Source organism: Rhinopithecus bieti, unplaced genomic scaffold (genome assembly GCF_001698545.2).
Source record: "Rhinopithecus bieti isolate Rb0 unplaced genomic scaffold, ASM169854v2 scaffold_46259, whole genome shotgun sequence".
NCBI lineage: Eukaryota > Metazoa > Chordata > Mammalia > Primates > Cercopithecidae > Rhinopithecus > Rhinopithecus bieti.
The window spans coordinates 1,472,003-1,486,214 of NW_016818844.1; the positions used below are offsets into that span (position 1 = coordinate 1,472,003).

The window sequence follows — 14,212 nt, forward strand, 5'->3', positions numbered from 1 at the left end:
GTTCTAGAGTTTCTCATTTCAAGAATGATGAAACTAACAAATATTTATTGAGAAGTTATTGTGTACTAGGAATTATACTAGTTTATGTATATACTAGTTATAAAATATGACTTATAAAATATAAATTATCATTTAAAATAGTTTGATAATTATAGTAACAAATAACATAAATGTTATATATTATTGAAATGTGTTAAAATAATATATAGTTATATATAATATATAAGTATAAATAATAAATACAGATTAAAATGTATTTATTGTTACAGTAAGAACTCTTGACATGAAATCTGCCCTTTAACTTTTTGTGTGCAATTCAGTGTTGTTATCTACAGGCATAATGTTGTACAGCAGATCTCCAGAATTTTTTTTGCACTATTATATATATTTTATATAATTTACTTCACATAGGATAACTGTGAGACAAGTACTATTGTTATCCTAATTTTACAGTGATAAATTTTATTTTCTGCATTGTTTGCTATTTGGTCTACTACTAAATTGCAGTTTGAAATTTGGCATTCATATTATTCGACCTTCATAATTGGTTGCTTAGCTTTAAAGTTGAGACTTGAAATCAGATATTTTCTAAACATTTCTTCTTTTTGATGTAAATATGCTTTAGAAAGCTTCTGTAAGTGGTCCCTTTAAAGAGATTATCTCATTTTCAGAATGCTTTCTGTCATGTGTTTTTTTCTCATTTCGCAGTGAGAGTGTGTCTTTGGTCACCTAGTATCGTCTTTGTTAGTTCACAGACCTGTTTTGTGTTCGGCCTGTAGAATGCTTAAATTTTTTTTCTAGCCAACATTTAATATTAGGACAGTCAGTGTAAAAATACGATTTTCCTACTTCTCTTAAACAATGTGAAGATCTGGCAACACTGGGCTGACCTTCCCATTTGGTAACAACCTGCTGACACTGAATAGTAACTCACAGCTACCACAAGCTCATGGGTCTCATCGTGTCCTATATTCTTTTAGGCCTGACCCACATGTCACTTGGCTGCCCACACTGATGTTAGACTTCATGACTTCTGTTTTATAGTCAAGAAAGAATTGAACTGGTTTCTGTTAGGGAATTGTAAGACTCCTTGGCTAGATCTTTTCAGAAGTACCCCATATCTGAAACACATGGAGAGGAAAATGAAACATAGCATGTTTCAGTAATACACTACTAGTTCAGAGATGATTTTCCCAGGGAAACTGTCTCATTGATGGAGTTTTGGGTAGTTATATCAGGAGGCTCATCACAGGCAATAGATATGAATGAAATGCCTGGGGCAGTAGTTATCTCTGTTTTACTCTCCTGGCCCTAACTTCTACATCCATGACCTGATTGAATAAATCCTGCTGCCTCTGCGACAGCAGGAGTTGCTGCAGACTGCCCATCCACAGACATGCAAGGCCAAGTGATAAAATGTCTGTTAACCCCTTGGTCTATACTCACTGCCAGCCCTTCTGCCTCTCATTTAGGTGATGTTAGCAGAGGTCTTTTCCTATTTACTTCTCAGTACACTGCTGCCTTTCAAATGGAGAGAGGAGTTGGAGTCAGACCTTACAATCTTCTTTCAGTCTAGACCCATCTGTAATATAAGGTCTGGCATAAATTCCTCAGGGTCTATGACTTGTGCACAAGTAACTTGCTCTGGTTCCCAATGTGGGTTCAGGCTTTTCTCTTTTTGAATATTTTATTGGACACTTAATGAGCTCTAGGGAGAGGGAGATCTAGTTCCTGGTGTTCTTGATACCATTTGGACTGGGACCCCACCACACTTTACCCTTCTTGGCAACCCTGAATAGCAAACAGCATCTGATGTAAATATCATTATACTTGATTGATGGACATGGAAACATGCAAGCTCTCTGTAACTGATGCAGAAGCTGAAAAGTTCGTAGTCTGTGATAGTCAACACATATTTATTGTTCAGCAATGGCTCTGCCGGGTACTGTAGAGATATGGGAGGAGGAAAAGACAGTCCTTTCTCCTCAGGAACTTAACATGCATTTGACAAATGCTGAACACCCACAATTATCATCAGTTCAGATACTCTCAAAAGTAATGTGCATTCATGGATTGTTACACAACTTTTTCTTGCAAAATTCTTAAAGGGTTTTAGAAACTACTGAAGAATCTGGTATTCAAAAAATAGAGTATCTTGGGTTTTTACCTAGTTGCTGGATAGATACAGTTATTCCCTTACCTCCCCAAATATGGCTCCATTTTCATATCCGACATTGCTAATTGATCACAGCATTTTTTTCTAAGTGAGGTCTGTAGTACCTCAGGCTGCCAAGGAAATATTACAGTCAGCCAGTGCCAACTGATCAGAGCCAGCCCAAGGGATAAACTCTATTCTCTATCCTGAGCTGAGACTTTTATTTCTGTTGTCTATTCAGTTTATGGCTTGTTATAGGTGTAAGTACTTGTTGAATCACAGTAAACAGATGCCATGTTAAAAGCACGTTGTTAACTCTGTGCTGGAAAGAAGCACTTCAAGGACTCTGGGGTTTACTTAGGTGTTGAAACAGGCTTTTGACCAATTGAAACTGGGGTACTTTGGGAAGGCTTATTTCATCTCAGGGAGGTATTGACTTCCCTTGCTCAGCATAGAACAAAGATCACTTGCAATAAATAGTATAGTCTGTTGTAATAAAAAAAAAAGAAAAACCTTAATGTTCTAACCATATTTTGAAACACCGTTTGGTAAAAATAGAGCAATTTGAATTTCTCCGTTCTCATTTGTAAGTCTTGAGTTTTCTAATGGTCTCAGACTGACTCTCTGCTTTAAGATGCAGCACCTATTAAATGCTGTGAATTGAATGAATGTGGTTAGCAAATTGTCAAGAGGGTCCTCAGGAAACAAGAAAAGCTCACCCATCTTCAATCTAACTCCCACTTACCCAGAGCTGTGATTCTACTTCTTGTTTAACGATGCTTTTGTTTATACCTTTTATGCTTACTCTTTGCATTGTTGGCATTGATTTTTTTTTTTCCTTTCATCTCTAGTGTGTCGTGATGGATTGATGGATCCTTGTGAACCATTTCAGCATGTCAGCTGCCTTGCTAGAGATATAGTTTTCCATATGGGTCATGCTATATATGTTTATTTCCTTAATTTTTATTGTTATCACTTGGTAGAAGCAGATTCAGAGATCATGAGTTAATTTTGTCCTCTGGAATATTAATTAGGGAAAGATAATTTGATTCCTCTTTTAATTTCATATTCTCTTTGACTTGTCCAAGATGGTACCAAGTAACATATAAATGGACTCCCTCATTGACTTAAATAGTATTCAACAGTGATATACAGAAACAACCAGAATATTTGCTCCTTGGAGAAATAGTTCAGTAGTTAATTAACTGGGGTTTCTGTGTCTGGATAAACTGTAATTTCTATTTTTTATTATCCTTTACAAAGAGATTCTTTTTTATTGATGGCAAGGGGATCCAGAGGTGGAAGCACATTTTATAATTTAATGTTTCCCACAAATCCTTAACAACTGCTTGCGGGGAGTTTTCCTGTATTTCTTCTGGGTCCTACAGGATTGCAGCCTAACATCGTGCTACTTTACAGGCACTCAGGATTTAAAATCTAATTGTAAATGTAAAACAAACTCACAGGTCTAGATATTATTTAATGCTGAAGTGGACCTGAGATGCCTCCTAGTCCAATTCCTTCATTTTATTATTTAAGTGAGAAAATGAACAGCCAAAGAGTGATTTAAGTAATTTACTCTGCATCACACACCCCAGATCCCAGATCTATATCTTTTCAGTCTTCCTTTTGTGGCATCCTCACTACCACACTTGAAGTGTAAATATGTTTGTCTAGTTGAAAGAACAATTCACAGCATATAAGATCATTGCAGATCAACGGTTCTTTAATCTACAAAATAATTCCCCAAGCGTCTTCTCATTTACCCCTTACTATATCTCCATGTAATCAATAAGGAAGATATCAACATTCGTATTTTCCAGTGGTGAACCTGAAACACACAATACTCATTTGCCTAAGGGTACATGACTAATTCACATTGTTTTTTCCATTTCACATTAAAATGGGTTAGTAGTACCTACTGCGTGTGGATGTTGTAACAAGCAAATCAAATCAAATCAATAATGTCTATAAAGTGCCTGGCTACAGGTTCCAGTTAAGTGTTGTGGGAGGCTGAATTCTAAGATGGCCCCAAGACTCCTATCCCCTGGCATACATGCCTTGTACAATTTCCTCCCCTTGAGTGTGGGCAGGACCTGTGAAGGGGATGGGATGTCAGTCCTGTGATTAGGTTACATTATCTGGCAAACTTGAGATTTTGCAGATGTAGTTATGGTTCCTAATCATGTAACTTTAACTTAAATTAAAATTTAATTTAAAAGGGTGATTGCCGGGCACAATTGCTCACGCCTGTAATCCCAGCACTTTGGGAGGCTGAGGCGGGTGGATCATGAGGTCAGGAGTTCGAGACCAGCCTGACCAACGTGGTGAAACCCTGTCTCTACTAAAATACAAAATTAGCTGGGCGTGGTGGCGTGCACCTGTAATCCCAGCTACTTGGGAGGCTGAGGCAGGAGAATCACTTGAACCTGGGAGGCAGAGTGGTTGCAGTGAGCCAAGATCGCACCATTGCACTCCAGCCTGGGCAACACAGCAAGACTCTGTCTCAAAAAAATGGGTCTGACCTAATCGGAAGAGCCTTTAAAAGGGACTCCAGAGGGCAGGGACAGAAAAAGCAGTAGACACCCTCCCTTACTGGCCTGGAAGAAGTAAACAGCCAGGTTATTAACTGCTCATGGAGGTAGCAACATGGCAAAGACCTGGGGGCAGCCTCGAGGAGCTAGAACAGGTCCCAGTAGATAGCCATCCAGGAAGCAGGGACTGCAATGCAACAGCCAGAGGGAACTGAGCTCTGCCCACCACCAATGAGTGTGGAAGAGGACCCTGAATGTGAGATAAGATCAGAGGTCCAGCCAACACTGACATTTCAGTCTAGGAGTCCCTGGGCAGAGGACCCAGCCACACTCTCCTCAAGCACCTGACTTAGGAAACTGTATCATACATTTGTGTTATTTTAAACTGCTAAGTTTGTGGTAATTTGTTACATGGCAATAGAAAGCTAATACCAATGATAACTATTATTTGCATAAATAGTTGGTGGTTATGATGACTGTAACCACAATGCTAATAATGCTAATAGTAGTAAATTTGAAAGTAAAACCTAAGTTTTAACTCACTTTTACTTATATCAGACTTCACATTTTATTTTATGGCTAGAATTGTATCATTTCTAGCTGCAAGAGACTGGGAGTAATAAGTCTTTTGGCTGTCTGAACAAATTGCGAGGAAGTATCTACCGCTGAGGATGAAGGGGAGACCGATCTCAGCCAGCCAGCTCGTGCTTTCTGCCATGCTTCTGTTCCTCCTGGTCAGCGAAAAAGTAGAATTGACCCTCAAACCCAAATACTGCTGGATTATTATGACCCTCAAACTTGACGGTGTCAGCTGACACTGATTTGGGGAAAAATTAGGAAGAATATTGATGGCTCAGAAGTTGTTCAAAATAGAATTGCAATTGTTGAGTGAAGTAAAATTTGGACTTGGGGGTTTTGGTAGTAATCCCTGAGAGCATGCCAGGGTCAAATCCAGGAAATATAGTGACTGTCGGTGAGTGAGGGATACAGAGAGGAGAGGGTAGGTGGAAAACAGCATTCAAGGCCCAGAGTTTGAGCTGTCATGACCCTAGTAGTGATGGAAGACAAAACTTGTTTCAGTGACACCAGCCAAAGTTTATCTTCTCTCTTCCAGAATCCAGAGGACAACATTGTCCTATTGATGTTCATCCAACCCTTGTTTTTTTCTGTATGTAATCAATTCTATGTGAAAAATACAGATACGTACCTCAATAACTGGTAAAGTAAAAGCCTCTGTTTCCTCATGTGTAAAATGGGCAATACTTTTACCTTCAGGGTGTTTTAAAAACTACGTGTGGTCATGAACGTTAAGCAGCAAGTCAGGTTTTCACTGCCGAATGCATGGGAGCTGTTGCGGTGGTTCTTCTTGCTTGTGCACACTTTTCATTGCTCCTTGAAGTCACAGACTGTGGTTTATATATGCTTCTTTTTATGTCCTATTAGTGTGTCACATAAAAGGTATGCTATAAAAAATCTTGGATTGAATAATTACAGATACCTTGCAAAAGGGCAATGAGAAGGAAAGTAAATGTTAATGTTTTCCCTGAAGTACACGTATTTCTGTGTGTGTGTGTGTGCATCTCCTTATATTTATCCATGTAGATATAGATGGACTTGGATACATGGGACCCGTTATTCTGTCTTGCCGGGTGACAATCTCATTTTTCTTCAGTACCTATCTCTAAAAGTGAAATACTGTCTTGATTCATAAACATATCATGTTTTTCACCAAAGTGAAAACACAGTATGAAATAAGAAGAATCTACTCGTAGCAGATATTGAAGTCTGACTTGCCATATGTGTTCACATAATTGTTCATTTATTTATGGGACACATATTGACCTATAATTTAGGGTCAGTGCGAGGCATGGGGGAGCCCCTCCCGGGGTGCTCAAGGTCCACGAGGAATATGGAGAAGAGCTGTTACAGGGGGCACTCTAGGGGTTGGGGGATGCCAGAGCCTAGAAGGTGTCCATTGCACACTCACACGTGCTGGCCACATGACACTCTGCAGGCCATGTGTGAAGTAAGAAGAGAGAGCACAGTTCAAGGACTGGGTGACACATCTTTCGCTACTAAATTTCGGGAACTTTATGGGCCCAGCACTCCTTTTACTTAAAGGTGGGATTCATGTCAAAAATAGACTTAGAAATAGGACTTATACAGAGTCAAAATGGTACAATCTCGTTCTTATTTTAGGATGTATAAAATCCTCCATCTCAAAAATGCCCTTATGTTTAATGTGATAAAAAAAATCAGTTTCTTTAAAAAGAAAGTATTTAAGCCTGATATGAAAGGCATAGCAAAGTGAGAATTTGGCCTGTTGATACTCACTTTATAACCAAACCCTCAGTTAGTCTGTCCCATAAATTCCAACATAAGAGGTGTCTAAAATTTTTAAGGAAAAAAATGCTAGAATTCAGACTGTGTTCAGAGTGTGCTTTTGTACAAAGCCGAACTGCCCTATGCATTCTCATCAGATAATTCCCAAATGCATGTGACATCTGCCACAGAATTGTAGGACTATTAGACAGTTTTATTACTACCTCACAAAAATATTTCAAACCCTGTGGAAGTTTTACGAAACCAGCACTCATCAGTCCTTATCATTCCCAATTTTGAGACCCATGAGATGCGTCTCAGAGCAATTAGAGATGTTAATTTTGAAGCAAACTGTCACATGATAAATGCTTCATTATCTGTAGGCAATAGACCATTAAAAACTTTATCTCTTTCCAAAATCTTTATATCTTTAGATATACATTTGTAAATTTTAAATCTTTATACGATTGATCCCTTCTTCCTCTGAGCCATTGCTCTACGCATGTTTCAACAAGCACTGAAATAGGCAGGTAGCTCAATAGATTTCCAAACACTGTTGTGTGGATGGATGCATAAATGGATCAGAAAGCCTGTAATGCTGGGAACTTGTAAGTTACAGTGATTATTAAAACATCCTAACCTTTTTTTTTTTAATGAAAAATGGTGGGATGTCTACATATTTTTTACAGTTAGCTATATACACATTTAAGGTGGTAGGGTACATGGAGCACTGAATTCAGGGCTGTGAAGGCTGGTACTGGTCTTACCACCTTGGGCAAGTCTCTTTCTTCCTGTCTCCTTGCTTGATCAATAACTTGAAGTGAGACCATCTCAGTTATGAGGTTCCGTCCAACTCTAAAGTAATGTTTCTTGAAGATGGTGGGTTTCGAAAAATGGCACTCTGCACATGAAGGGATAACCCGTGATGTTGATAATCAAGTAATCTCTCTTGCCCTTGTTTCCTTGAGAAATCAACCTCCAATCTGAGGGCTGTGTGTGTGTGTGTGTGTGTGTGTGTGTGTGTGTGTGTATTTATGTATGTATACACCTGCATCAGTTGAAAAAGTGAACAGTTAACTTAGAGAATGAGGGTGTTTCTAGGAGAGACCCTCAGAAGATCCAGGTGGTTCGCTTTGTTACCATGTGTCAAAACTCAGGGAAGGTCAGTTTTTTTTCTGAGAAAAAGTTGTGTGGAAGTTTGAGGTTGGGCAAGAAAACATGAAAATTGGCACCTGGAATATGGATTCCTTAACACCTTTTATTTCACCCTTTTCTTGGAAGAATAAGTGTGCCCCGCTGGCATCACTTTGCTTTTTGTTGTTGAAGGACATAAACATCTTTCTTCCTGCCCCTGTGGCCACTTTGCCATTTACTCCTGTTCAACAGTTTACCCCGAAGCTATTGGTTATACTTAAAAGAAATTATATGTAATGGAAGAATGAATACAGACTTCTACTAGTACAGGACAGAAACCAGAAAGAATGTAACAGCTGTCCTTGGTGTTTTTGTTGAAAATGTTTGATTAAATATTGAAGTAGAGAGAAAATGAGAGGAGATGTAGGCAAGGAGTATTGAGGGAATAAAAGTAGGTAAACTCAATTATCAAAATATATTTAGAAACTGGACTTAATTTATTGTCAGCAAAGAACATCCATCATGGGTACCCTTTCTTTTCCAATTGATAAAAACCTAACGCTGACATTCAACTTTTCTGGGGTTAAGACTGTTTTAAATCTCATTAAGAAAGGTGTTGTCATCCCCTTTTTACAGAATAGGAAGCTGAACCACCCAGAAGTTAAGTGCCTTTCACAGAACAATTCATTTCAACGATGAGTGAGCCTGGAACCAACTTCTGCCAACACTTGTTCCCTTGACCTTTTCTCTGATCCATGTCATGAGAATTATTTATAGGGTCTTAGTTACTCATTCCTCATAGGAATTTCTTCCAGGGTATGCATACATATGGGCTACATGTGAGAGAAAAGGTTGCACCTTCACAAAATCATGAATTAAATACACAGCGCTGGTTACTGCAGATGAATCAATGACAAGAAATAGAAGTTAGCAGGTTCTTCTCCTTTGGAACACGTTTTGTGTTTATTGTGTAATGGTCAAGCATGAAATGAAATAAGAGAAGCCCTAGGTGGATGGACAGAGCAGGGTGGAGTCAATGTGAGGATAGAAGAGCCAGCCCTATCTGCCCTGCTTGGCCCTTCCAGAAGCCCCTGCAGTGGAAGGACCATGTTCTGCATTTCTTGTGTTCAGGGATCCACTTAAATGCCATGCGCTTGACTCATGTGAGCCTCTGCTTCCTGCTCTGTGGCCCCTCGTGTGCTCTGTGAGCAGCTCATTGTCCCCTCATCTGTCATACTTGACTGCAGTTGCCTATGTGTCTTTTCTTTCCAAGACTCTCTCTGTCCTGTTCACAGTTATGCTTCTGGGTACCTGGCACATTGTAGGAATGAATGAATGTTTGATACGTGGACTCTTTTGAAAGCGTAAAACTCAAGTTTCAGAATAACTTTCCTGTTGCTGGGTGTACTGTTTGAAGGAATAATGAGAAGCACGTAGTGAAGAGATTGCCTTTTCTCTGATAATCACATCACTTCCACAGCATTTCACTGTCTGATCCACATTTGATGTAAGCTACTCAATTCCTTCATCTTCTTTTCTTGCTGAAAATTATTGTCCACGTGAGTCATTATGAAAGCCTAAACCTTGTAGTCATCCTCACAGGGATATGTCAGTGTGCTAACATTTGTGCCGGGTACCGGGGAAGGAAACATGCAAGGCTGCCCTTTGTTGGGGGGTCCAGTGTCTAATGGGAAGGCAGACAAGTAAACAGTGGGACTGAGTGAGAGGTGCCTAAGGTGTCAGGGGGACAGGCACACATATGAGATGCTGCTTCAGGGATGGTGATGTCAGTAGCATCTTGAAGGGGATTGTGCCATCAGGTTGCACCAGAATGTCTTTTCTAACATGGATAAAGTTGCCAGCTGCCTTTGAGTTTGAGCTAACAAGTCTTATTGCAGGTCGTCTTCATACCAAACATAATAAAAGAACATAGTAAAAGTGTTTGCACTATTAGTTCAGTGAAACATGCTGAAGATCTACTCTGTCCTTGTAACTTAGCAGATGTGTATGCACAACTCCTGTGGGCAGGTGCTCTCTGATGAGGCGCAGAGCCCAGCTATGCCCCTGAAAAACAAAGGAGATATCTTAAATGCTACCCTAGGGATGTTTAAAGGTGATTTTGATGCACAGAGGAGGAGGATTCCGTTCTGCCTGGGAAGTCAGAGGAGGCAGCACTGAGCAGGTGGAACTTCTTATACTGGGCACTGAAGCATGGGTAGGAGTTCACCAGGTAGAGGGGAATGGAATGGAATGGAACAGAACGGAACGGAGTCAGGGCAGAAGAGCCCTCTGTGCAGATGGAACCATGTGGGCAAAGGCAGGAGGGCAGGGAACAATTTATCTTTCGGGTTTGCTGCTGTGTATATCCTAAATGTGAGGAAGGATGCTGAAAAGGTGGGCTTATGCAGCTGCCTGTGGAGTAGATTTCATTTGGTAGGTAATGAGGAATCATTGAAAGGTACTGAGTAAAGGGCACAGACATGATCCGATTAGGTTTTTAGGGGAGGAGAACCACTCTGTCACTATACAAAGGACAGAGCATGGGATCTGTGGGGTGGGGTGGAGTGTGGACACTGAAGGGTGAGTCCCCATTAGGAAGCATTAACCGTAGTCCTGGAACAAGACAGTGGAGGCCTTAACTAGACAGGATGCAATGGAAAGAAGAGGCAGATTAGAGTGGCATTGAAAAGGTGTATTGATGGCACACAAGGATCAGGAGACTGTGAAGACGGTGGGAAAGAAACAGCTCTCAGGTGTCCTTCATCAAGTGGGGGTGCATTGACCCCTCCCATGTCAAAAACTTAAAACAAATCACCTGCGTTACAGAAACACACCCTCACAACAACCAATGAGTAGGTACTGTTTTTCCTTGTTAAAGAAGAGGAACCCAGTGGTCAGAGATGTCTAGTAACTTAGCCAAGGTCACACAGCTCATGGTAGGACCTCCACTCATGGGAGGTACCCAGCTTGACAGAGACTACTGAGTCATTCACTGATGACTACAGGTGAAATGTGGAGCTCAGACCTTCAAAAAGCTGGGATGGCACTGAAAGAAAAATGAGGGATAGTGTATGCCATAGACTGAATGTGTCCCTCAAAATTCGTGTTGAAACTTAATCCCCAATGTAATGGTATCGGAGGTGAGGGCTTTGTGAGGTAATTACAGGTATTGAGGGAGGAATCCTCATGAATCAGATCAGTGTCCTTGTAAAAGAGGCCCTCGAGTGCTCTCCTGCATCTTGTACCATGTGAGAACACAACAAAAAGGCATCATCTAGGAATCAGGAAGCAGGGCCTCCCTAGACAGCAAACCTTCTCCTTCCTGCTCCTTGTTCTTTCAGCCCCCAGAACTGTGAGAAGTACATTTCTGTGGTTTATAAGCCACCTAGTCTTCTGATATTTTGTTATATCAGCCCAGTCAGACTAAGAGAGTACAGTAGCTTTCAAGGGCAACTGGATCAAGGGGAAGGAGGACTTTTTTTATTTGTTAAAGATGTCAGCAACTGGCTGGGTGTGGTGGCTCACACCTGTAATCCCAACACTTTGTGAGGCAGAGGCAGGCAGAACACCTGAGGTCAGGAGTTCGAGACCAGCCCGACCAACATGGTGAAACCCCCGTCTTTACTATAATAAAAAATTAGCTGGGTGTGGTGGTGTGCGCCTGTAATCCCAGCTACTAGGGAAGCTGAGGTGCTTGAACCCGGCAGGTAGAGGTTGCAGTCAGCCGAGATTGCATGACTGCACTCTAGCCTGGGTGATAGAGAGTGACTCCGTCTCAAAAAAAAAATAAATAAATAAAAAGATGTCAACAACTTAAGCATTTTTATAGGTAGGGCAGAGGGGACTAATGAAAAAAGAGTAGGACATTCTAGTGTGAGGGGAGGGTTGGGCTCAGGAAGGAGGAAGTACACCTCTCCCTTGGACATTGGAAGGGAAGGCGTTGCTGATGAAAACTCCGAAGAAAGAAGAGGTCCATGCAGAATGCCTCATCACTGGGTTTGAGCTTTTCAGCAACATTGGTGGGAAATAATGAATGCAGACATGGTACCTTCGGGCGCTGGAAAAGGCACTGCACCCGACCCTCTGGGAAGCTGATCTGAAAGGCATGCAGGGCGTCCCGGTGTGAGGAGCTGTGTGGGGAGTGCGTCTGGAGGCAGAGAGTCTTACTTCCTGACTTTGTAGTCATGCAGCTCAGTACCCTCAGCGAGAGTCAGCTCCCTGCAATTTGCTTTCCAGGTACTGCTTTAGGGTGTTTAGACTTCCACAATGGAGAAGATAAAATAAATACATTTTAATTTCTAGGAAAATGAAGCATGCAAAAATAAAATCACTTGCTCTATCCAGTGTATCATTTGCTTTTCCAGCCTATTTTAGCAGTTACAGAGGATAACTGCTAAGCACACTGTAAAGGTAAACTGAGGCTGGAGCCGAACCGGGAGCAAAGACACAAGGCAAATGGCAGTGAGAATAGCCTTTATTAGGACTTGCGGGCGAGGTTCCTCGGTCCAAAGGTGTGGGCCGAGGAAGTCGCGCTGAGGGAGGAGGGTAGGGACCTTTTATAGCTTGAGCGATGGGGAAGTGGTTGTGCAAAACAAGTCCTGGTGGGTCTTGAAACTGCAATGTCATGAGGAAGGGGTCTTTAGAAACTGTTTAACTGAAACTGCTGTTTACAAACTTGTGAAATGCAGGTGAGCTGTGGGTCATGGGGGGGTGTGGTTGCCCAACCAGAATTCTGACGCATGTAAGTCTGCGGGTGTGTACAAGGGTGAAGGGAGTCTTTAACAAAAGGCCTGCTACGCCGGGTAACGCCGCCATGTTGGGTCTAGATTCCTGTCTAACACACACTTGACTCATTCATTTGTAGATTTCATTGTAAGCACAATTAACCCATCCTTAAAAAAAAATCTTGAGAGAAAAGTATTTAAGTTCTTGACTAAATTCAGCTTTCCGAAGGCATCAGTGATTCCGCTGATGGTGACTGAGAAGGTTAAATATGTAGATGTTTTCTTCTTGGTGTGTGAGAGACATGTTTGTGTTGGTGGGAGCAGCAGGTGTGTGTGGAAGGAGAGCCAGAGTCCCAGGCCACCACACTGCTTGGGGTGGTAACATGTATTTCTCATGTTCTGCTCTGCCAGGCTGAGTACAATGTGTTGATAACTGACATCTATGCTTCTATCAAATTAAACCTGAAGTGCCTGTCTCTTTTCATTTCAAATAACTTTGCTCTTTCCTCAGGTGACTATCTTTAATCTTTGTTAGAAATGCTTGTTCCCTGGTGCCACAAAGAAATAGCACTCAAACATAAAGTTAAACATCTCAGCAAGGCCATTTTTGCTTTCTGCAGAAAGGGTGCCCCACACAGATGGAACAATGGCAAGAGCACACTTGAACAAAGGAAAAGCAGACATATTTATCCCTTACGCATTTGGGTCGTCCTTACCGCTGTGTCCAGCATCCATTGGCTGGAGTTGGACCTCACAGTCTTAAACTGATACCCTATTTGCTAATAGCTTAACACTTTCCTAAATAGGTAAGTGCAAGGGAGAACAAAGAAGAAGAGGAAGTTGCTCACGAAAGGTTTAAGGAAGCAATAACATTTCCAAACAGGGAAGTGGCATAAGCTATGAGCTAAGACTTGCCTGGGCCTGTCCAGACATGTCTGAGTAAGCCAAAGCAACTAACTGGGCTAAAGTGTAAAAACTGATAGTTGATAGGAGGCTTTAGAGTAAGAAGCTACTATTCCTAGTGTGTATTATTTTATTTTTAAACCAAGATGAGCTTTAAAGAGGAACTTTTCTACTTTCTACAATCTTTATCAAGTTTTCAGTTCGTTAGTCTATTTTATCTCTTATGTCATTTTTATACTTCTTATGCCATTTAGACCATCAATTTATAAACACTGAGAAATGCAATTATTATAATTGTTATTAATTATATTGAATTCAGAGGAGTGACACATGTTTAATATTACATTCTATAAAAAATTATAAGCTTAATTTCAGGAAAGATTCAGTTTTATTCATATAAGTATGTACTATTAGTCAAAAAGTCCCTTATCAAACTCAAT

The 14,212-nt window shown here is 40.8% G+C and overlaps 1 protein-coding gene across 1 annotated transcript in view; it reads left to right on the forward strand.

Moving 5' to 3' along the window:
• PCNX2 (pecanex 2) overlaps window positions 1-14,212 on the forward strand; it is a 295,611-nt gene that overhangs the window by 104,591 nt on the left and 176,808 nt on the right. The window lies entirely within an intron of this gene.